Source organism: Octodon degus, unplaced genomic scaffold (assembly GCF_000260255.1).
Source record: "Octodon degus isolate 3935 unplaced genomic scaffold, OctDeg1.0 scaffold00015, whole genome shotgun sequence".
Classification (NCBI taxonomy): domain Eukaryota; kingdom Metazoa; phylum Chordata; class Mammalia; order Rodentia; family Octodontidae; genus Octodon; species Octodon degus.
In genome coordinates, this window is record NW_004524591.1 from 4,299,781 (window position 1) to 4,323,489 (window position 23,709).

Sequence of the window (23,709 nt, forward strand, 5' to 3'; positions counted from 1 at the left end):
ATTCTCTTAATGAATAGAATGATTTGTTCTAATGGTGTTTGTAAATAGGATATCATGTCCACATCTTGTACAGCAATTAACCACTAGGAAGAATGTATGAAATGTGTTAATTGTTGAAACTGTCCTACTGATTTGATTTGAAACTGTCTCATTGCTATTTGTTTCTTAATAAAATTATGGAAAAAAAGAGAAACAGCTGGCATAGTTTAGTTCCCCTTTCTCTCTGATACCCTTGGCTACTTGCCATCATTGGTAGCGTCCTTCTAGCTTTCTGCTACTGCTCATTCAGTTATTGTTGCAGGATTATCTACTTATTCTGTAGCGTAAAACATTGGTTTGTGCCAAGGCTCAATATTGAATCTTTTTACACACATACACACACACACACACACACACAATGCTTAGGATATCTCTGCACCTGCTAGGTCTGCATACACTTTCCACATTTATCTGCAACAAATCTCTTTAATTCCAGATTCATATATACACCTCTGTATTTAATATGATCACTTGAATATCTTGGAAGCATTCTATATTTAAGTTTACTTTAGTTTGCCATTTATTGTGATATAACAATTTGACTTGGGTAAGAACAACCCAGGAGATTAGTGAAGCAGTTCTTGGTGTATGTGTGGGTGACTGATATATAGCCCAGGAAATGGAGGTATCATCCAGTAGGCTTGTTTGCTGGCTTTCTGGGGGGCGGTGGTGCTGCAAAGTTACTGGATCCTCTAGTCTCCCTCGCACAAATGGCCATCGTGTATTCTTCAATCTCTGATCTCAGACACAGCAATGGTGAACTCTCATCTATGATACTATAAGTCACCCTAACAAGTCTATTCCATGATTATGCATATATATTCAATTCATTATTTGCATGATCATACATATTTATAGATATACATACATATATTATTTTGATTTTGTACAATTGCACATATATATCTGATTGCATACTTATAACTACATATTTTACTGATTTTGTTGTGCTTAGGAAATACAAGCAATACAAAGAATAAGATATTCTAACAAAAAGTTTAAAAACAGCATATTATTTAAATAGCACCCTCCCTCCCTCCATCATTTTTCCTTCTTGCTCTTATTTTTTTAAGTAAAAGTACATTAAACATTTAACTGTTTTTTCTGTCTCTTCTACAAAAACATGAGTCTTTGAATATAATATTGAACATTGAATTTCCCATGCTCAGAACTTGATATCAAGGAGATGCTTAAAATGTGCTTGTTAAATTAGATAATAAGTAAGTAATTAATGACAATCACTCTCATGAAACTGAAAAACTCACTGCGGATGAAAATTGTTTACCTGTTTGACTAACATTGTTTTCCCAGAGCCTGTCAATTTGTTTCAGTTACTTTTGACTGTTTGAACAAATAAAATGTTCTTAGTGTTGTGCAGTTTTATTACTGACAAAAGAGAATAAAGTAGTGGCAAAGAGTAAAGATACCCAAACTAGTAAAGAGAGAGGCTGAAAAGAATTGCTAGTGGGTAAACACGATTCATAACTGGGAAATTACTAATATATTCAAGGACAATTTAAGTGCAGTCCATAATGACAGAAGACTATAATTAGCTAACTAAATAGTGAAAAACAGAAACAAAGGGACTGTAGTTGAGTATGATGTAGGATTATTTCTATCACGAAGGTTCCTTTTAGTCCATGTACCAGTGTTATAATTCCCCATGTCTTTGCACCAACCCCCTCACTTCTCTGATTAAACGAGATGCTTATTCTCTGTCTCAAAATCTAAAAGGCTAGCTCTCACCATTTTTTATCCTGCTGTGAAGCCACACATCTTAAAATAGGAAGGTTAGATTATTGCTTCAAATATATTACATTGTGTGCATGAGTAAGGGTCAAGGGGCTGGGGAGATAGCTTGGGGATCTAAACACCTGCTTGGCAAGTGCAAGGATCTGGGTTAGATCCCAGGTACCACATGCCAGGCCAATCACCAAAACTGGGTGTGCTGGTGGACAGGTGTAATCCCAGAGTTGGGGAAGCTGGGACAGGAAGATCTCTACAAATTTTAGCTTTTAGCCAGACCATTTACCAAATAAATGAAAGATTTGATGTTTTTAAAGATTAAGGGTTAAAATATAAGGAAAATTAATTAATTAATACAAGACAAATAAGAAATAAAGTCATTGGTAGTCCTAAATGCAAACTAAAACTTGAATGGATACAAGAGAATGAGTAATCTAAAGATAAGCCTTGTTGATTCTTCAAGATTCGTGCTGTTGGTCATTTTCCTTCATCTTCACTTGTGTACAAAGGATTAATATGCCAAAAAAGTGTGGAAGGGGAAGGAAGATAGCTGTGAATTTAGATTTTACAGTTCACTACCTGTATATAGTGGTTGAACCTTCTTATTTAAACATCGAAATTGAGAGGTTAAAATGGACAACAGTGAGGTAATTCTTCTGGCCTGCTAGAATTGTTTAAAGCCTAATGACTTTGACAACATTACCAAGATTCTATCTCTTGTTCCTCGATGAGTATAGCATAGAAAAAGAGAAACTACAGAATTGTAACAAGCCTGAAAATGTTCACCATATTATGCATAAAGCAGTAATATATTCTATAAACCAGTCCAGTAAGGGTGCTTTAATCATGAACCCTAAACTACTCAAAATAGAAAAGCTCCTACAGGTTCTAGCACTGCCAAGGATGAAGACCATGACTCAGTTATGCTTGGTGTTCCCTTTGATTTACTGTCATACGATCAAATAATCCTTGCAAAGAATAAACACAAGATCAAACATGCAAGTGAGGAGATCCTCCCCGAGGCTTTGTTTTATTCCACACAAAGGAATTTCCAAAGTGCAGCACCGCCAGCGTCTGTGCAGGGTAAGGAATCTTCCCAGTCAGCAAAGTGCAGAGCGCAACACCAGGGTTTGAATATTTTGTGTCTGTCAGGGTCGGAAGCCCCGGCAGCCATAAGGGGCCAGCCCTCATCATGTTGGGGAACTATGCTTCTGTAAAGAATCATGGCTCTGCACCTTATTCCTCCAGGACAACAGGCCTGGCCATGACCAACCTGGGAGCAGACAGGAGCGTACAATCATCTCAGAAGTCTGTGCTTCACTTAAGAAACTAGAACTGCCCAGGTCACCACAGAGAATGAGTACTAACCCTAGGACACTGAAAAGCCAGCAATGGTTGCTCACTGAAACACAAACACAAATTCTGTAATGGATAAATGAATGGTTTCTACACAATGTTTTTAGCAAACAAAGTAGAACTAAAAACATCATATATGCATACCCATGTCTCTAGCAGCCAGTTTGTAACAGGTAGGTGTTGGAAGCAACCTAAATACCCACTGACCAACAATTGGATTAAAAATCCATATAGTTCTTATATGGAAGGGAGTATTACTCAGCCAGAAAGAAGGATGACACATTTGTATTTAAATAGATGGAATGTAGGCCATACCCTTATGTAGGCAAAATCACACACAGATGTGTAAATAGTGCATTGTCTTTCTAGCGTGAAAAAGTGAAAGTATGAATAAGAACCAAAGTGTATATAGTAAATGTTGTGAAATAGGAAGCAATTATTAAAGGGAAGGGAAAATAGGGGAAACAAAAATTTCAAAAAGGATGAAATGGAAATCAAGTTTTGTTCATAAGGAGAAGAGGTGTTGAGGAGTGGGCATAGCGGTGGAAAAAAGAGGAATTCACATATATCATGTAGAGACACAAATTCCTTACAATCAATGTCATTATGCATATCTAAGTTGCACTAATAAATTTAAGTAGTAAAACAACCAATATTGATAAACAGTATATGGTACTTCAGACAAACTGAATAGGTCTACATTTTAGGTCGTAACCTTACTCATATTTCTTATTTTCCTGGAAGAAATCATAGATTTAGAAGTTATTCCAGGTACAACCTCAGTCTATGACTTCTTGAAGCTCTGTAGCTTTAAATGAGTAATGTGCACTTACAAAATAGTGTCCCTCTGCTACAGTAACTGCTACGCATGAAGGCAGTTGGAGATAATTTTTGATATTGACCATGCTGTCCGTCTGCAATGTCTTTGTTTACATCATTAGGCAATGTGCTTTTAAGAATGAGAGTCGTGGAAACAGCGTTAGAAGAAACCAAGAACCTGACCGAACAAGGGACTTCATCCTCCTAAAGTGAACCTGCAATCATGATTCAAAGCAGCCACATGGGGCCAGTGAGATAGCTCAGTGGTCTGAAACGCCTGCTTGAGCAAGCTTAGGCAGGCACAAGCAACTGCTGTGATTCCCAGTAACACATACTGTAGCCCCACCCTCAGGGAGGGCTGAGCCGGCAAAACAAACCAACAAACCAACCATCAAATGAAAAGCAGCCTTATGAACACTTCGCACACTTCATACAGTAAGGATTTGACATGGCTGGGAAAAAAAAATAATGTTTTCTGTTACTATTTCACTTCATCGTTTAGAGACCTGAGAAAGGACATACTACGGGGAAAGCAAAGCCAGTAAACTTCTATTCTGTCCACAAGAGATCTCTTAGCCCTCTGATTACTTATTGTGAGTCCTCCACGTCTTTATGTTTGTTTTTGGCAAATATTGAAAAGAACCCTCATCCTTCTTCTCGAGGTCCAGATTCCCAATATGAACACCAGTAATCGATTCATAAAATGCTGCAATCAAAACAAATGGCTGGATCTAGCTTAGGCTTCTATAACTGTTGAAACAAAGCTACAATTTTTATACTTGGTCAAATGAAGAACATTCACATTCTCTCAACCATGGGAAATTTAATATCATTTCTGGGGAGGGCAAATATTTCCTACTCAGTACTTGGGAGGTTTGCTCAGCAGCAGCCCTTGAGAAAGTGTGAATAATACTGATAAATAGAAAAAGAAGAGATGAGTGTATTTTAGTGATTGCAGAAAATGGTCATGAATCCTTTTAAGAGAGTATACTGAAGGGAAAAATGTATGGATGAGCCAGACACATTTTGTGAAATAGCACATTGTTTTCAATTTAAAGTTGGTCATTATCAGAATTAAGTCATTGATTCAATGCTTTTTACACATCTGTTTTTTGTCAGGTACTCATTTGAGAAATGAAAACAAAATAAAAATTCAAGACACATGGAGGGTACACATAAGGGGAGAAAGCAGACTGCAGTTAGGGTGCTTTAAGCAGCTTGAGGTCAGAGGAGCACAAGATTGAGGAATAGGGCGGCAACAGACATTTGTAAAGCTAGAAAGAAGGTGTGCACTATGAGTTTTTGGAAACGAGATATATAAAAGTTGAGCATTGCTGGGAAGGAAAGTTGAAATATGCTGGCTATTAATATTAAAATTAAGATCCATGTGTAATTCAGGGCAAAAAAATGTCAGAACCAAAATTTAAAATAAATGACACAAAGAGGAAAAGATTAAAATATTCAACTCCCTTTTTTCTTTTTCTTTTTTATGTACTTGGTATAGGGTCTCATTCTGCAGTTGTTTGGACTTATAGTGATACTCCTGCTTTCAGCCTCCCCAGTGTGGAGTTACAGGGGTGCACCATCACGCTGCATCTCAGTGGCCGGCTCAGCATGCCTGGGGGTGCAGCTGGTGTGGCCTGTGGTGCGGGGGATTGAACCCTGGTCCCTGCCATTGCCTAAGCAGGTGTTTAGTCAGCTGAGCTATCTCAGTAGCCCTCAACTCCCTTTTTCTTAAGGAACTATGACGTGGGGTTGGTTTGCAAGCCTTTATAAGAAGGCTGCTGTGGAGAATGAGACTGAAGAGACAGTATGAATCCTTAGAAACATTTCCCTGGTCACAGTGAGATGGAAGGTCACAAATTTGTAATGACACTCATTTCATGGCTTCCTGATTTTCAATAGCACTCAATATTACAAGTGAGAAAGGAAGGTGAGATTTCTCTGTGGAAAAGAAGATTTTTGTAGATATATATTTTTTTTAAAAAAATGAAGAGCTGGCCAAATAGCTCAGCAGATTAAAGCACCTGCAAGCAGGCACTGGGGCCAGGGGTTCAATCCTTGGGCCTACTCTGCTGCCCCTGCCCCCAGGGCGCACTGAGACAGCAAATAAGATTGGGCATGGTGGTATACGTGCCTGTAATCCCAACTCTTAGGAGGCTGTAAACAGGTGGATCACTATGAGTCCGGTCTAGTAGTGAGACCCTAAACACCCTGTAGACCCTTACCTAAAATACAAAACAAGAAAGAAAGAAGGAAGGAAGGAAAGAAAGAAAGAAAGAAAGAAAGAAAGAAAGAAAGAAAGAAAGAAAGAAAGAAAGAAAGAAAGACAGACAAGATATGAGTATGTTGGATTATAAGGAAATAGAGCAAGGACTCACTGGAATAAAGGAGGTATACCAGGTGTTGGAGCTCAGTGGGAAGGAAGGAAAGCAGTGTGAGTGCTGCATCGTGAGGCTAAAAGTGAGAGTTTTAGGAATGCCAGGATGGGTAAGGGAGCTACTAGCCACTGCTGAACACCAATGGAGAAGAACGACCATGCAGGTGAGATGTCTGAGGGATTCTGCCAAAGACACTTGAATTGCCAACTCATATTCTTAGCCAGACCTGATGATGACAGGAGATATTAGATCAGGGAAGATTGCCTTCCAGATTGCAAATGTATAGCTGAGTAACAAAAGAGGCTTGAAATGACACTTAGGTAGAAGACTATAGTATTTTAAAAATCAAGCATATGGAAACAATGCAACTCTATTCTTGTTTTTCAATTGTACATCTGTGCTACCACTCTTGGCTTCCTATTGGGCTTTTCTATTCCACATCCCAAGCAAGAGAATAGTTTTACATTGAGATAAACAGTTATCATTGACAGTTTGAGATTATCACTCAAATAGAGTCCCTGCTCCAAATATTGCCCACTTAAAATTACAGATTCTGTTAAGTAAAAGAATGGTACAAACTTTTAAACTTTCTACACTTTGCTCAAACTATTAAGAAAATTTAAATCTCTGAAATATTTGCACCTTAGTGCTACAAGACCTGCACTCCTGTGTGGAGTGTTCCTTTCTCCCCAGCTTCCTTAAAGAGCATATTCCTCCTTGTTAAAATGAACCCCTGCCCCACACGCATGACTTAGATTTTACCCTCCCTCCTTCTTACATATACATCCAACAGCCCTTTTGTTCTCTAAGACATTATTACTCTCCAAAAAATTACCATCTCAGAAATTCAATGTCTTCTTCATGCCTCTCTTATCCTCCAGGAACAGCTCAGTCGTTCGTTAAAACCCTCCTAGATAAAACTTTCTGAGTGAGTCATTCTGCCGCGCTTTCCTGAACTCCTACTCACTTAACACATTTTCCTCTGGGCTTCGCCCCCTCCCCGTGACTTCACCAACACATTTCTAGCTAAGCAAACCAATCCTTGCCCAGTGTTTCAATGCAATGGATGTTTTCAGTCCTCATCTCAATTAACCTCCCAACAACTGCCAGCAGAAACAATTACTTTGTCATTTTTATAGGACATTCTTTCCTGCCCTTTAGAACACCATAAGCTTTTGTTGCTGTGGTTTTTCACTCTATGACAATACATATTAATTCTTTGCAAGCTTGTCTACTTCAATATACTCCAAAACTATGAGGATGCATGAAATTTTTTTCCTAAAATTATCTTCTGTTTTTCACTCTAGCTCTTCTTTCAGGGTTCTGACCTGTTCTGGAGGAGAGGATTACTGCCTACACAGCTGCATCTTTCCTAGCCTGTTGTTCTCACTTCCTTCATGTAACTAATTGTTCACTCAAGAGTATGTTTGGATAAATGAATGGAATATTGATTTTCAAGGGGTAATAAAAGAGTAATTATTTCTAGATACACCTTAGAGATCCTGTTTTCAATGAATTCCTGGTCTTATTTCAAGTCAATGCCAAAACTATCTGTCTAATACATGAATCTTTTGTTCTCATCTTCTGCAGCAGCATGTGCCTACTTCTATGCTTGTATAGAGACTATAGTGCTAACATCTATATTGATGTGCTTTCAGTCAACTCCCAAGTCAAGAGTTCCATAGGGTTGTAGTCAGATTCTATTCCTAATTTTCTTTCCAGAAAATCACGTTGTGATCTCTGACTAATAGAATTTAAATGACAAATAGAACACTACTTTCTAAACTACACTGTGGGGTTTTCAAAAAAGAAAAAAAACAGTTGATGTCCGATCACAGAAAAATAAATTCTGCAATTAAAGAAGCTCTGGGAAGTTTGTGCTTCAACCTGATCAGAGATTTCAACATCCACAGAGCTAAGGAGTTCCTAAATTAAAAAAAATTAAATGCTATTTAACTGAATACTTAAATTTAAAAATAATCTTATGCTTGCCTTCTTTTAACACATATATCCATGTTCTACAAACAGTTTCTCTTTTATTCTTAACATAGTTTGCATTTTAACTCATTAATTTCACCAAAACAAATGCAAACGAAGCAGAGGGTGCGGAACTTCTGCTTTTTCCTGGATACTTCATGATTACAAGATACAAGTGTTAAAGCCTTTGATATAGCAAAACATTTGGTCAATGCAGCATTGCTAAATTACAGAGAAAAACAAGTTCAAGTCTGAAAGACTTTTTCTTTTATAAGATGTTACTAATATTAAGAATATAAGTCTATTTTATCCAACTATATAAGTAACTGTATCACAGCCACGTTCATGCCATTCTTTTATTTTTAAGTGCTCTGAAAAAAAAAAAACTGTATAGTTATCCCTAAGCACCAGGCACACCACTTTGTAGTTACCTGCAAGTAACTGGTAGCTTGGATAGCAGAAGCATCAGTTGGTCCAAAACTGAATTTCTGCCTGAAGCTCAAAACTCTACCATGTCATTTCAGACTATGAAGTCTAGTAGAGTTTGTGCAAACCATATCCAGAAGTAGAAAGCCCAGACAGAATAAGAGTCCTACCCCTACCCTAAATGTTTTTGCCATATGCTTTCTTTAAGGTATAGCAGGGAAGGAACATCTATTGCCAAATAGAAAGTTCTAACAAATTCTGTGGCAAGCAGCGTTATGTAACAATAGAATGCTCATCTTGGTAACCAGAACTCTTATTAAGAGCAACACGATAGCAAAGTGACTCATCAGCTTGTGTGCTCTTTCTCAATTCTAGTAATTTGGGACAAGTGTGGGGAAGTTACAAGTCGTTGACGTGCAGCACAAAATGACAAGCAAGAGAAGTTACTAAGCAACATTAAGTGCCTGCATTTTTCTAATCTTTAAAGGCTGCCCAAAGCTGAATAATCCTGCAATATAAAGGGAAAGGGAAAAGCAATGTGGGAGTCATGCTTTTGACTGAATGGAAATGTTTTGCTCGATAATTCTGAAATTCTGATTCACCATGAACTCATCTGTCCTGGTCTTAAGCATTACTTGAGGTGTGGAGTTCCTTAAACTCACTATTATCCTCACACTCACCACTGTCACTCATATATACCAGGTACAATGGCAACCGTGAGTTGAGTTGGGAGAGTGGTGATACTGAGGCTGGAAATGAGCCCGCTCCCAGAAAGTGTTAGCTTTTTGCTTTTTTCTCAACAGTCACAAACCCAGAGACAGCACCGACAAGAAATCATGTGGCTGTTTTCTTGATAAGGTGCATTTGCTTTGCTCGCTCTCTTTCACTGAAGGGCAGAAATTAGTGCTGCAGGATGTTGCCTGTTATCATTACTCAGCCTTCCCCAGTCATGGCCCCAAGATCTACACAGTAGCTGGTCCAGGGATGAAACAAGATGCAGGGCCTTTCTGTAAGCAGTGCTATCTCTTAAGAGATAGCCTCAATATCTCCACTTGCACTTACTTTACGCTTCCCACAAACAGCTGAATATCACATATGATTTCCACAACATACACCAGGACAAGTATGACAGGCAAAAATTCCTCCATCTTATTTTGTTTTCCTTAACCAGCAAAGGAATCCCTTGGTGAAAAGCCAAGGAAGAAACACTGCCTTTATATTCCTGTATCAGCAAAACAAGTTGCTGAGTAAACTACAAGCTCATCTTTTCAGCTTGAAGCTGTTTTCAGGTCAAGGAGCCAGTAATTCTTTCCCATAGCTCTTCTATTTCTTCCTCCTCTCTGGCTCATGTAACTCAATGGAACCTGATCGGGGTAATAACAGGGTTCCTCATAAGAGGCCACACTTTCCTAGCATGCTTAGCTACCAAGAGCAGAGCAGTGAATATAAACCAAAGCAGAATATGATTCGATATACCAAATGGGTGACTAATCTATGTTTTAAGAATGCAAAGGGAATGAAAAAGAACTCTCATCATGGCTTTAGGTAATGGGAGTGGAATAAAATTTTCTGAGGATTAATAGTGTACTAGCCATTCCCTTGGACAGCCTATCTATTTCCTAACTTATCCATGTTAAGAGGTACCTCTTCATGGTGGCTCAGTAAAAAGCTTTTGGGCAAAAATGGTAAGTAACAGACACTGTAAGAAGAGAGCTTATAATGGTATTTATTACATTTTGTGAGTCTTGTCAGTTGTTTCTGTTTATATAAAACTAAATTATAGACTTTCAACTTTTAGATTTTGTCTAAAGCATGTTTTTATTACTGATACTTTATCTGAGACATTCCAAGTAGGCTGGAAAGAATAAGCAACAAATATTTTCAGTGTTTGTTATGTTCATTTTGTACTGAGGCTCTTAGACACATGATTCAAGCATGTAATTCTATGAAATGGATTCTACTTTCATTAGCTCCGCTTCACAGGAAAAAATCTAAACCACAGAATTTAAATCCCTTGCTCAAAGTCAAACAAGTAGTCATAAGTAGTCACGATTTGAACCCCAGAAATTTTAGTACGAAGACCAAATTTTCACTCTCTTATCATTATCCAAGAAGTGAATTATGAAATTCCAATAAGCCTCCTTGCCTATTAGGGCAGGCCTAAGAACTCAATGGATTAAAGCACCTGCAAGCAGGCACAAGGGCAAGACGTTCAATCCCCAGGCCTGCTGTGCTGGCCCCACCCCAGGGGCAACCTGAGACTGCGATTGACACTGGGTATGGTGGTGCACACCTATTATCCCAGCTCTAGAGAGGCTGAAACCAGACAGATTACTATTAGTCCAATCTAGTAGTGAGACCCTGAACACCCTGTAGGCCTTTCTCTAAAATACAAAATAAAAAAAGGGAAATTGTTTGTACAAGTGATTTCTCCACACCATTTTCCTCAAATTAATCTCCTCCTGAACATTCAAATCATATGACTCTTTAAAGGAAGAGAAACTATAAAATGAGTTCCAGGTGCTTTTCCAGGGTTATACTACCCTCGTATTACTTTGCTGGTGGGAATCTAAATCTATCTTAAGCAGCTCCCACATTTTTCTGCCCATCATTTCTCCTCCCATTATAATTCTTTCATAACTAAATCGTGTAGATTATGAAGAATAAAATATAATCATTTGAGCTAAACTATTACTCTTTGACATATATGGTATTTGGAAATTTGTATTTCATGTTCAGTCTCTACTGTTACAACAGTCAAATATTTACTGAAAAAATTATGAAATCATTCCAAATAAAACTCAAATAAGTTCAATAAATAGAACATGAAAGACTGGGCATGGCGACGCTCCTGTAATCCCAGCACTTGGGAGGCTGAAAACAGGAGGATCACTATGAGTCCAATCTACGTAGTGAGACCCTGTAGACCCTGCACTAGATACATAAAGAAGAGAACATGCAACTTTGGGGAAATGAGACTAGGGACTTCTCCCCACACTGGTAATTATTACTCTAATCCTCTTTGGTAGTACTGAAGTATCTCAAGTCTGTTGTCAGAAATGATGGGGCTGGGGAGATGGCTCAGTAGAATAAGCGCTTCCCTGGCAAGCGCAAGAGTCTGAGTTCAATCCCTGGTTCCGAAAAAAAGAGAAAAAAATCAGTGTCCATTTGTTAGCTATGATTGAATTCAATTTTCTAAGCTATTTTTGCTGAAATGAAGAGTTCAAGAAACAGCTAAAAGCATTGTATCACAACTTTATACTACTGTACCATGAGAATGCAACATTTTTGATGAATTTCTTATCCTAATATTTGTTTTTATTTTATCTCTAAAGATATTTTAATTACTTAATGCAGAATTTAAAAATAAAATAAATGTCTATTTTGTCACTTGGAAATAAACCCCATGTGTCATAGAGCCAAATGTCTTTTAAATATTTGACACTGGTTGACAGGTACTAACTGATCAGAAACTTAATGAGTGTGGATATGAATATATGACACCTCACCCCTGACCTTGTGTGACAGACACACTAATTGACTATTTAATATTACCTTTAGGCTACTTACATAAAGTACATATGAAAAAAAATGAACTTTATATATAGACTTGGGTCTCATCCCCAAGCTAGCATACTAAGAATATACATTTTGAATAAAGTATAGTTAACCACAACTACATAGGCTACTTAGTGACTTTTGAGTAATTTATACTAAATTAAAATACACTCTCATTCTTACCTTACAGATTCAAAGGAAATACTATAGTTTTTTTAGGGTGGAGGCTAAATATTGAGACAGTGATCTTCCTTTCTCTTTCAAGGATAAATTTAGAGTTTTAATCCAATTAGTTAAGAGTATTTACTTATACTCTTTAAGAGCCTTAATTCTGTATTAGACGATATGGTAAGCACTAAAGTTCTATACATAATCAAATCTTCATTCTCTTCTTCTGTGCAAAAGCCAGATGATTTCAAGGATCTGTAACATATTCAAAAATAAAGATAAATACAGAAGTTTCAGTGTGGAACCACAGCAGATGGACCAATAGTAGAAGCCAAGTAGAATCTTCAAAGTGCTGTGACACATTAGTATGGAGTGACAACAGAGGAGTTTGGATGTTTAGAAGTGAATTGTAGAAATGAAAGTCTAAGGAGAGACAGAGGAGATGCAAAATATCATAAGCTATAGAGGCTTATGAGCCAGTGAGAGGGAACAGTGGACTTACAGCATTTTTGTTAAAAGTGTGGTTTATAGAACCAGACTGTTGGATTGATGCCCCAGCTCTACTCCTGTGAGTTTACAACTAGGAAATAAAAATGCTTAATACAGTTGCTGTTTCTTCAATTTGCTCTTTATAAATTGGAAAGAAAATACTAAGAAGATAACCTGTAAGGATACTGTTAAGACTAAATGCACAAGATGATTACAAGAGCACAGGCATATAGCACACAGGCTCAATAAACCTACTGCCATCATTTTAAACTGGAAGACGATGGGAGCCAATGGACAAGAAAGTCAATTTCATTACAGCATTTAAAATTAGCTTTCAGAATTCTGTGACCAACCCCAATGTGAAATGTCAAAAAGACAAGAGAGTGAATCAGGCCAACAGGTGAAAGTTCCAAGCCCATGTCTGCATCTGACTGTACCTGGGTAGTGTTAGCTTTGGTTGTGGGCCATATTTATTGATTTTCTGAGTTTGAAGATAACAGCTGTTGAGTCCCTTGCATCGGCAGTGGTTGGCCTATTGCCAATCAGCAAGAACTGAGGCAAGGACATTGTGTTTCAAATTTACAGTGCAACACTCGCTCCCTATTAAAGACAAATTCTTCATTTCAAATTGTTGACTCAGATAATCCTTATAAAGGAATTTTGGCTGTTTAAATTTAGCATGCTGAGAAAGGCCAATCCTAAAATATTACTTGGATCTGTGCCTGTAACATTTTCCCTTTATTCCATCTTGGTGTTTGTTGTCATTTGTGACAAGGAGACAAATGGCAATAATCACATTGGACTCCCTTACTCTTCACTCTTTTCCTACATGGACCATTTGAGTTAATTCTCACTAAGTATGGTTTTTGCTTCCTGACAATTTTCTAGGTGACAAACGTGCAAGAACCAGCGGTCTTTCCAGCACTGTTATATCTCCTTGGTCACTACCTGGACTCCTCCCCAACCTATTTTCTTTGAATCACTTTTTTTTCTGCTTTGCAAAAATATGTAAGGGTAATCTGAAGATAAACCTCACGTGGATGATAAGAATTTAGGGCTGTTTGAAGAGGCCTTCAGCACTACTGAAAGAGATCTAAATGTCTTCATCCTACTTATAGCCTAAATCATTTGTTCTTTAAGAAATAAAAAAGATGCCCCTCAGAATGAATTCTGAAGTATCTCTAATACTGCCTCCTATGATATCATGTTTTTAATTTTACTTTTACCACTCCACCCCTTCATTTTAAGATCTTCCAAATTCTTTCTTTGTTTCTTTTCTTTTTTTTGGGGGGGGGGGCAGAATCGGGGATTGAACTCAGGTCCTTGCGCTTGCCAGGGAAGCACTTATTCCACTGAGCCATCTCCCCGGCCCCTCTTTCTTTTTTTTATTAACTCTATCATCTTCCTTCCTGGCAATATTCCAAGTTTCATTTCCACAGTTTCTGAAGTCATAATGGAAAAGAAGTAAAAACACTAAGTGTGCCAAGTTTAAAGGTGGTGGTCAATTTAAGTTCCAAATTTAGTTGTTGAAGCCTTGCACCTGGAAGAACAGGAAAATCTCTGTTACCTGGTATGGTTTCTCAAGGACTCAATACCTACTGCAAACAGTGAACGATTTGCTTCCTCCCCCAACCCACAGCAGGGTGCCATTTTGATAAAATGGACAGAATATGGATTAGGGGAGTTGGTCACACTGGGATTTAGTTGTAACCCATTAAAAACCAAAGAGGTTGCTTTCTGCAGCTTTTCAAGCCTCGGTAAGATTGAGTTTCCTACCAATGGGAGAGAACACAGTCTCCTAAAGTTGATATACAAAAAAGTACTACTTATACCACTTGACCAACTACCTGTGATTACTGTGCCCATAGTACTTGCCAAATACATAACATCCATTGTATGACCAAATTATACACAAGAGGAATCCAAGAAGCTTGTGAGGAGTTGCGCCTACTTCACAGTTACTGCCAAATGGTGAGCAAGGGCATGCACTCTTACTTGATGTTATTCTCTGTCAATGTTTTATACAAGAGGAGAAAATGCTAAGGCATGAAGAGAGGCAACAGAAAGAGGCTTATTCACAGTGTTGCCTGAAGCGTGCTCTGGGCCAGTGCTCCTGGGAAAAGGGTATTAGAGAATTCTGTAACAGTGTCGGGCATATACATAACTACAGCTCTGGTCCTAAGGACAACCAGAATCAGAAACATCCAGGCAAGCAAAATCTTAAATATTATTTCAAGTCTGGATATCACATCACAGTCATTATTGATGGACAAAATTATACCGAGGGACTAACAGCTACCTCACGTTTGTCAAGCCATAGTTCCTTTGACAATGTATGAGGAAAGCCCTGAGACATAGGATACTTTCCCAGATCAGAGACTGCCCCAACAAACCTCACCAGGGGTTTAATTATGAAAATAGTCATTTGATTTAAAAATTGTTTCTGTCAGTCTCTTTTTCAGCCACAGTATGAGCTCTGTTTACTAACAGAGAAAGGAAAATATTACACAAAAGAGGGTTTATAGCTCAACTCCACTTGCACAAATTTCAATATTTAAAGAAATTTTAATAAACTGCTCTCAGTACACTTAGCCTGATTTTCCTTCTCCAAGATGAAATATCCAGAGTCCAAGTTATGGTCCACTTTGGAGTAACATAAAAATTCTTGAAAACGCATTCCAACTTATACTCTTTTAGTTTGCATGTAAATGTTTCTTTTTCTTTTTGTCATTAAAATTCATAGCTACCCCCACATACGCACTATCATAACGTTCTCCTAATTATTTTAAGCAGTAATTCCTAAAGTCACCTGTAGACATTATAGAAAGAGAAATTTGGCCCATGGAAGAGATGGCCTATACCAAATTAAGTATTACAACAACAATGCCAAAACTTCTAAGTAAGTCTTTGTATCTTAAAGGAATGAAAGAGAAGGAGTAAATTAGGTAAAACAATTCAAATTATGTCCTGAACATGTTTTATTTTTAGTAACATAATGAAGATTAGATAAATTAGAGAAAGAGAAATAGAATGTAAACTGAAATAACAAGATGAAATGACCCTTAATTTCCTCACAGTTCATGAAGGAGGACATCAGAATTGCTTAACATCTCATAATGTTCATTTCAAAAGTTTCAGATTCCCTCTTCCTATAGGGTTAAGCCAGCCTGCGAAAGTGCCCACTTAGAAACCCAGATCCTGTTTTAAGTAACCTCTGCTCCCACAATAATCTTTTTGGACAAAAGTGTAATCATACAGAGCTTTCTCCAATGGTTTTCCAACTAAGTCTAGCATTTTTTGTGTCCATACGTTTTGTACTGTTACTTTCTTTTTTCATTAAAAACGAACAAAACAAAGCAAGACAAGACAAAAACACAAAGCAACCACCAAAAACCTTGGTCTGTGTGAAAAGACCTGGCTAGATAACCTAACACCTTCAGATTACTTATTTCTACTTTCTATTTTAGGAAAAGACCTTTTGCATTCTTCCCACGTTTCTGTGTATTTGGCCATTTATTTGACCTCAGGCTGGGCCTTTGCTGATTTTTAGAAGAGCTGGGTCTCTTCCATTTGAGCAACCGGTTGTAGTTGTCTTTGAAAAGTTTGTTAAGCCAGCAAACACAGCACTGCTTGGTTTCCAAGTACCAAGACATCTATGTAAAAATCACCGATTTGAAATTGTAAGAAGACACTGTTGGGCAAGTGGAGGACATCATTGCCTCAGTGGGAAACTCCATCCTACCCACTAGAGAGTAGTTGCACATTTATCAGAACCTCAGCGTCGCCTCAGCTGTTGCCTAGTAGCTGTCTAGAGACGGAGTTCCCATTTTATCTGACTTCAATAACGTAAATTAATGACATTTTGTTTTGTCTCTGCTAGTTTATTTTGCAGATTAGGAAACAAATTTGAAGTGGAACTTGTAAAAACATTAGGTAGGACATTTGAAACACTAAAGCAGCCTGTTAGGATTTTTTTTTAAAGAAAAAATAAGCAAGCAGCCATCTCAGCAGTAACTTTCAGGAGACCAGGCTGGCAATCAATTTAGCACGCATTTACCGCTATTTTGGCCTAAAATCGCCAGGGACTGGGTAGTTTCGGCAAACCTAGGTAACCAAAGATAGCCAGCAGCAAAAAAAGGCAAGAGGGTACCAGGGTTGTAGCAGAACCAGCACAGGAGTCCTGCGAGCCGAGCCGATTTCACATTTCACGGAAAATCCGAAGCGAGGCTCTGCTAACTTTCTTGGCCCTGCCTCGCAGCCCCCGGCCCCGCACACGCAGCCCGAGGCCGCGGGATCTGAACTCACTGCAGTGCGCTGCGGCGGCGGCGCGGTCCGAGGGAGCCGGAGCGAGCGCCTGCTGCCGGGGGACGCCGCGCTCCGACCTGGGCTCTCGCAGCCGCCCGCTGCCCGCCGCCGCTCGCCGCTCGCCGCTCGGCCGGGCTCCACGCAGCCCAGCCCGGCTTCCCGGGAGCGCAGCCTCGCCAGCTCCGCTCACGGCATCTGCTGCCCACGGCCGCCCGCTTCCCTCCCCGAGGCTCAGGGAGGTGGAGACGACTTCCAGGAGACGCCCGCAGCCCCCAGCCCCCGGATCATTTGCAACTCAGAAACAGCGGAGGCTGCAAGTCCGTTCTGGCGTCTCCCACTTCCCCACGCCCCTGCACCTCCTCCTCCCGCACCGCGGCCGCCTCCGGTGCTCCGGGCCGCCCCTCCGGGCTCCCACTCGAGCTCCGTACCACAGACGAGCTGCGCGCTCCATGCAGTAAACGCCCGGGAGCGACTGGATTGCCCACAGACGCCAGTACCTGTTGTCCATGACGACCCTTCTGCTTTCACCTCTCTGAGTCCTTGATTTGCATGGAGACGCGCGGAGATTGAAGTCGGTGCAGTGCGTGCGTGTGTGTGTGTGTGTGTGTGTGTGTGTGTGTGTGTCGAGGAGACAAGCTGCGCGGCTGCAAGCAACAGCCCTGCCTGGTTCTGGCTGCCGCCGTTGTTGCTACTATTTGCTGCTGGAGCGCAGGGGAAAATGAGCCCGGGAGACTGGGCTGGCTTCACAGCTGCTCAGCTGCTGGCTGAGTTATGAGGGTGGGGAGACGGTGCAGGTATGCGAGGCTGCGAATGTGACTTCAGGCTGCGTTCACCGCCAGGGCTACCGCTGGGGTGCGTGTCCCCTCCACCAGGACAGCGCGCGCCCCTCTCCCCTCTGCCTAACTCTGCGGTCCCTAGCGGTCATTCATTGTTCCGCCACCACCTGCCTCACTCACTTGTGCCCACTGCAGCAGCTGCACACTCTGTTGCAGGAATACTGGTGGCCTGGGAGCAGGTAACTGGAGGATGCGGAGGGGTGAGGTAGAAGGCAGTTGAGCATAGGGAGGGAAACTGTGTGCGCTTGCATCCAATCAGGGCGCAGGTGGAAGTGCTGGCCTCTGGCCCACGTGTGCAAATGAACGCGCTGGGTGGTGGAAGGGCTCCTAGTCAAAGACCTGATTATCTTATAGAACGCTCTGGAGGACAGTGTCTGCGGGCCTGGGGGCAGGGTGTCATCGCATATAAGCTCCTTAGCAGTTCTCAGTTTGCCCAGGATATGCTCTGCGATTTCAGTGTTTTAAAACCACTAGCACTCTGTAAGGTAACATGGACTTACCTTCCCTCTGCTTGTTAGGGACCCATTCTCTGCCCTCATTTATCTCCGAATTAATCTCAGGAAAGGTGATGTTCGCCAGAATTTAGAAGTTAAAGACAGTCTCAAACCACTCCCCAAAGGCACTTAATGACTAATGATTTAGTCCAGATTTGTCTTCATGTTCTTGTTCTGTAATAAAAATGAGTAAACAAACAACCCCTACACACACACACACATACACGCACACACACACCCCATTTAACAGTACTTTTAATCTACTTTTCAGCCTTTGCCTTTTCTGAACTAAAAATAAACATGTCTTTTTGATATTCTTTGTAATTTATACCTTTAATTAGTTCAGACTCACTCTGAATACTTTTCGCATTTGTTATGTGGTGAGGGTGTAAGTAGGGATAAACATGAAGGGGATGCAGAAAGAAGAAAGCCCCTAGCCAATAACAAGGCCCAGAATGAAGCCAAGAGCCCAAAAGGAATAAATGAAACTTCCTTGCTGATTTATTTTTATAAAAATTACTTCCTTTAGCTAATCAAAGATCAGTAATGAACAAAGTGTTACCAAATATCCAAAACATACTTAATTACCAAAATCAACTTAACTATAATTGTAAGAGAAAATATTATCAATTGATACTATACTTTGAGGATCAGGCAGCGGAATAAGTGCAAAGCTTGTTCAGTAAATTTGAAAATGTCAAAATGCTCATAAAACATGACACCATGTTATTTTCACATTTTCATGTTTTGTGTATTAAATAACTACTATCTAAAATACAGCAGGTCTAAAAATTTGAAGGGTAAGTTTCTGTGTTGATCTGTGTATGCATGCCAACATAGAGAAGCGGCCCTCAAGTAGGCGCAGATTCTAATCTGGAAGGCCAACTTAATCCACAGATAGATTAAATTTATTCCACCCCTCAAATGTATCACTTAATGTTTCCTCCAGAATCTGATATTCCATAGCTAGTATTCTTTCCTCCTAAGTGGTAGTCTTAATATTTTGTATTTCAAACAGATTTAGGAAGAACACTTAAACATTCTTCAGAGATTTAATTTATTAGGTCTTTTAAAAAAATTACAAATAGGCAGGAGTCTAAGAGTCTGGTCTGGACCGCAAGATATTGCAATGTTTGGTAATAAGTAACACAAATTAGGAGGACTTTTAAATTACTTATATCATTCATGAGACTTAAGGGGAAACTGTTTTCTTGAGAAAATCATAGGATTTGGTAACAGAGAAAGAAAAATAGTTGAGGAGTGATGAGCAGTTCTTAGTTTCTGACCCTTGCAATTCAGGAATTTTAACTTGTAAGAAATTTTACAAATCACTGCTTTACAATGCCCTGTTTATGTCTCTAAAATATTCCTCTGGATGTTATAAGCTTCATGGGAATCTTTGTGTAATTAATCTCAAGAGTGATGGGAAATGAACATGTTTTATACATATGCATTAATAAAATAAATCAGTTTTGATGAAAATATAGAAATCATCATATTAATTTTCATAAAAATTACGTTCCTAATGAAAATATGTATTCCTAAAGTAATTTATTTAGTAATACTCATCTACAGAAGGAAGCATGCGAGATCTACCGTGACATAAGCTACGTCTGTTGAGTTCAGTCAGGTAGCTCTAGCCTCTTCCAAAGGGCTGAGAACATGCCATGCGCACAGGGGATAGTTTTTGAAGAAAAGAGTGAGTGAAGGAAATCATGTATGGGTCCCAGAAATTGAGAAGATAAATTATCCGGGATTAAAAGTGTATAAATCCTTCCTATCTTTTCTCTGATGTTAAATAACGGTGGCACATTAGGGAAGTGACTCACTTCTCATGGTCTCTAAGTATCCTTTCTGGTCTATCACTCGTAAACCTCATGGAACTGCATAATAAATATCCATGCCCAATGTTAGGCCAAAATGGGGTTTTATTCTCCAAATGCAATCAATAAAATTCTCGAATTTCATTTCCTGACCATTTTACAAACCAGAAACAGAAAGGATTTATTTAATCCTTGAGCAATGTAGAGCTCCCTCTCCTTCTTTTACCTTTCAAGTCTGAACCTAATCCTATGGACACTAGACTACAATCTTAAAGAAAATAGGATTAGTACACATTTTTGTATGTGTTTGAGTTCCTAACATGTTCGAGATTGTCACCGATGCATTTTCCTCTTAGTAAGATAGCCGTTCAATAAACAAACTGAATATGAAAAGAATGACTTATGTCATGAACTAAAATTACTTATTTTTACCAGATAGGCTTCTATTTTGGTCATACCCTTTGATGTAAACTGATGCTTACAATTTCTTGTCATATTAATTATATCCAAAACATTTACTAAGCATCAATCGTATGCAAAGTAGTGGAGACAGAAACATGTTTCAGTTAGTCCTAGAACCTCCTTCTTTAAAGAAAATATTGCCTCAAATACAAATTAATTCTTACCTTTTATTTGAAATGCCTAGAATTTAACGTTTTACCACAATCGAGTCATGCAAATGTATACACACATGACATAAACCAATCAATCTCGACTTAAGTGATGGAGGCTACTTTCGACATGAGACTGACTGTCATAGAGGAACATTCCCATTCCCCCAGGATTGAAATCTATGCATCGCTAGTCACACGTTGGAAGGTTATGGGAGACTCAGAGAAGTCATGATTTTATTGAACTCCCTTTACAAAAAAGATCATAAAATATTGCATTAGGATAGGCCCTTAGACCTCACATAATTCAATTCTTACATTTGCAGAAGAGGGAACTAACCAGAGAGATCGCTGTGGCTTGTTGCTGAGAAGGACATTTTAGCATCATTTTCCACTGTACTCTGGAATGGCAGGGAGCAGACTCATTTTAGTCCCCAGCTCTCTGAATGACTTGCTGCATGACCTTGGATGGATTCTCTCACCTATAAATGAAGGCTAATTATACAGCAGTTGAGAGAACCAAGGACGAAGAGACGCATGAAGCACACAGCAGTGTACCTAGTAGCCCTCCTCATATGCCTACTCTCTCTCTCTCTCTCTCTCTCTCTCTCTCTCTCTCTCTCTCACACACACACACACACACACACACACACATTTATGCACACATACACATGGGAAGAGCAGATTTTATAACTACAGGCTTCTTTTCATTGAAACCATAATTTCTGAAGTTAATAAGTATATAGTTTATGACTTAATATCCAATTACTTACCTGTAAGTGAAGTTATATCTCAATGTAGATGGCAGAATATTATGGTCTATTTAGGGGTAGCAAGCATATCTCTGAACCAGGAGGCAATTGTTAAATTGTTAAGGGCATGGAAATCCTTACACTACTTCAGAACAGGTAACTGGTGATGTAAAACAGTGTGAGCAATGATACATCATAGTGAGAAAGCTATTTGCTCCTTTCTCAAGCACCTAACACGTGAGTTCCCAAGCCAGGTACATAATTAAAGAAAAAGGAACAAAAGAAGATTAAAAGCACAAAATAGAAATTGTGGATTTTGCAATTGAAGTTTTATGTGGGAAATTAGCCGACTGTACTAGAGCCCAGCCATTTATTTGGCTGTCTCGGTGATGGATGTAGGACATAGAGTAATTGATTTAGCAGTGGTATTCCACACAGAGTTCCTGAGAGTGCCCACATTTTATATTACATGGCCTCACTTTGTTATTTAGACCAATGGTTTACAAAAAGACAGGGCACACATGGTTCATGGTGAATTTTTTCTTGTCTGAAAATCAAGAGAGGTATACTTAACAAGGACCTCTTCTATGCCTGCTCTAACTCTTGAAAGGGATCCCTCAGCTTCCCCTCGCACACCAGAGGCCATTTCTTTGTTTGTCTCTTTTCTCAACTTACAAACTATATTCAAATGTGCACAGAACTCTACAAAAAGATTTCAATTCTATCGACATGGAATAGGCTCAAATCATCATACTAAATCACAGCTTTAGATAGGAAAGATAATATCTATTCAATCCCTAAATCTTTAAAAGACCAATTTCAAGAAAATTGATACAAAATGTTTAAGTCACCAAATGATTAAATTTAGTTAATATTTGATAGTACAAGAATACTTGAAGATAAAATGGAAATAGAAAGGGGCTTGAATAGATTTTGTTGTTCTTGCTGCTGTTGCTTTATTTGATATATGTGATTCAAGCTTAAGGTGAAATGGTACTAAATTGCTATTTGGATTTCTACAACTTCTAGAAATGCCAGTAACCTGGAAAATAGTCTCACGAAATTTCAAATTTAATGGTAGCTACATGCACTGCCCATTTAAAATGGAAATATATATAGGTTACCTTTAAGGCTGGATTTAATAGAGAATTTTTGTGAATAGACATGAAGATAAAGCGAAACTGCAGAAATCGGAGAAAAAATTAGCTCTCCTTAGCCTCGTTGTGGTAAAATCAGCCCCTGCATGATATTTGTCTTTGAGTACAGTTTATGAAGCTGAAGATGCATTTCTCAAATAATTCTTACAGTCTGTATTGGCTGACAGATAAATATAAACATGAATTATAAAATGTGTCTGTGAGGTAGAAAAACTAATTATAACCATTATAATCCCCAATAAGTGTAGTAAAATTAAACACTGTCGAATGTTCTTTGTTCTGGCTCTCTATTATGCAATTTATTTGCCTCCAGCTGGAAAAGAAGAGGAAAACCCCAGTCACATTTGTGACGCACACAGCCCCAACAGCTGTGACTTTAAGGCCAATTCATTTCATCAGACAGGGAATGACTGCTTGTCTGCAGATGGTAGCCATACTTTTAATGTCAGATGTTTAAAAATCTTAGTATGCAGAAAGGTAACCCGAAAGAGGGGCATTTTTAAAATGAATTTAAGACAAGGTCTACAGGATCTACAGGGTCTCACTACACAGATCAGATTCATAGTGATCCTCCTGTTCTCAGCCTCCCAAGCCCTGGGATTGCAGGTGAGTGCCACCAAGCCCAGTATCATGTGTCCCCGGGGGCAGGGCTAGCAAGGAATTCCAGGTATCGAACTCTTGCCACTGCACTCTGCCAAGCAGGCGCTTTAGTCCACTGAGGTATTTGGCTATTAGGTTAGCCCATTTTTTAAAAAAGATGTATTTTGTTAAT

At 39.1% G+C, this 23,709-nt stretch overlaps 1 protein-coding gene across 2 annotated transcripts in view; it reads right to left on the reverse strand.

The window, feature by feature from the left end:
• Positions 1 to 17,837, reverse strand: part of Dgkb (diacylglycerol kinase beta) — a 705,005-nt gene extending 687,168 nt beyond the window's left edge. For both annotated transcript variants that reach the window (XM_023709934.1, XM_023709933.1), the window contains exon 1: positions 17,762 to 17,837. The gene's annotated coding sequence lies outside the window, so the exon portion shown is untranslated. The remainder of the gene's footprint in view (positions 1 to 17,761) is intronic.
• Positions 17,838 to 23,709: the final 5,872 nt, after the last annotated feature.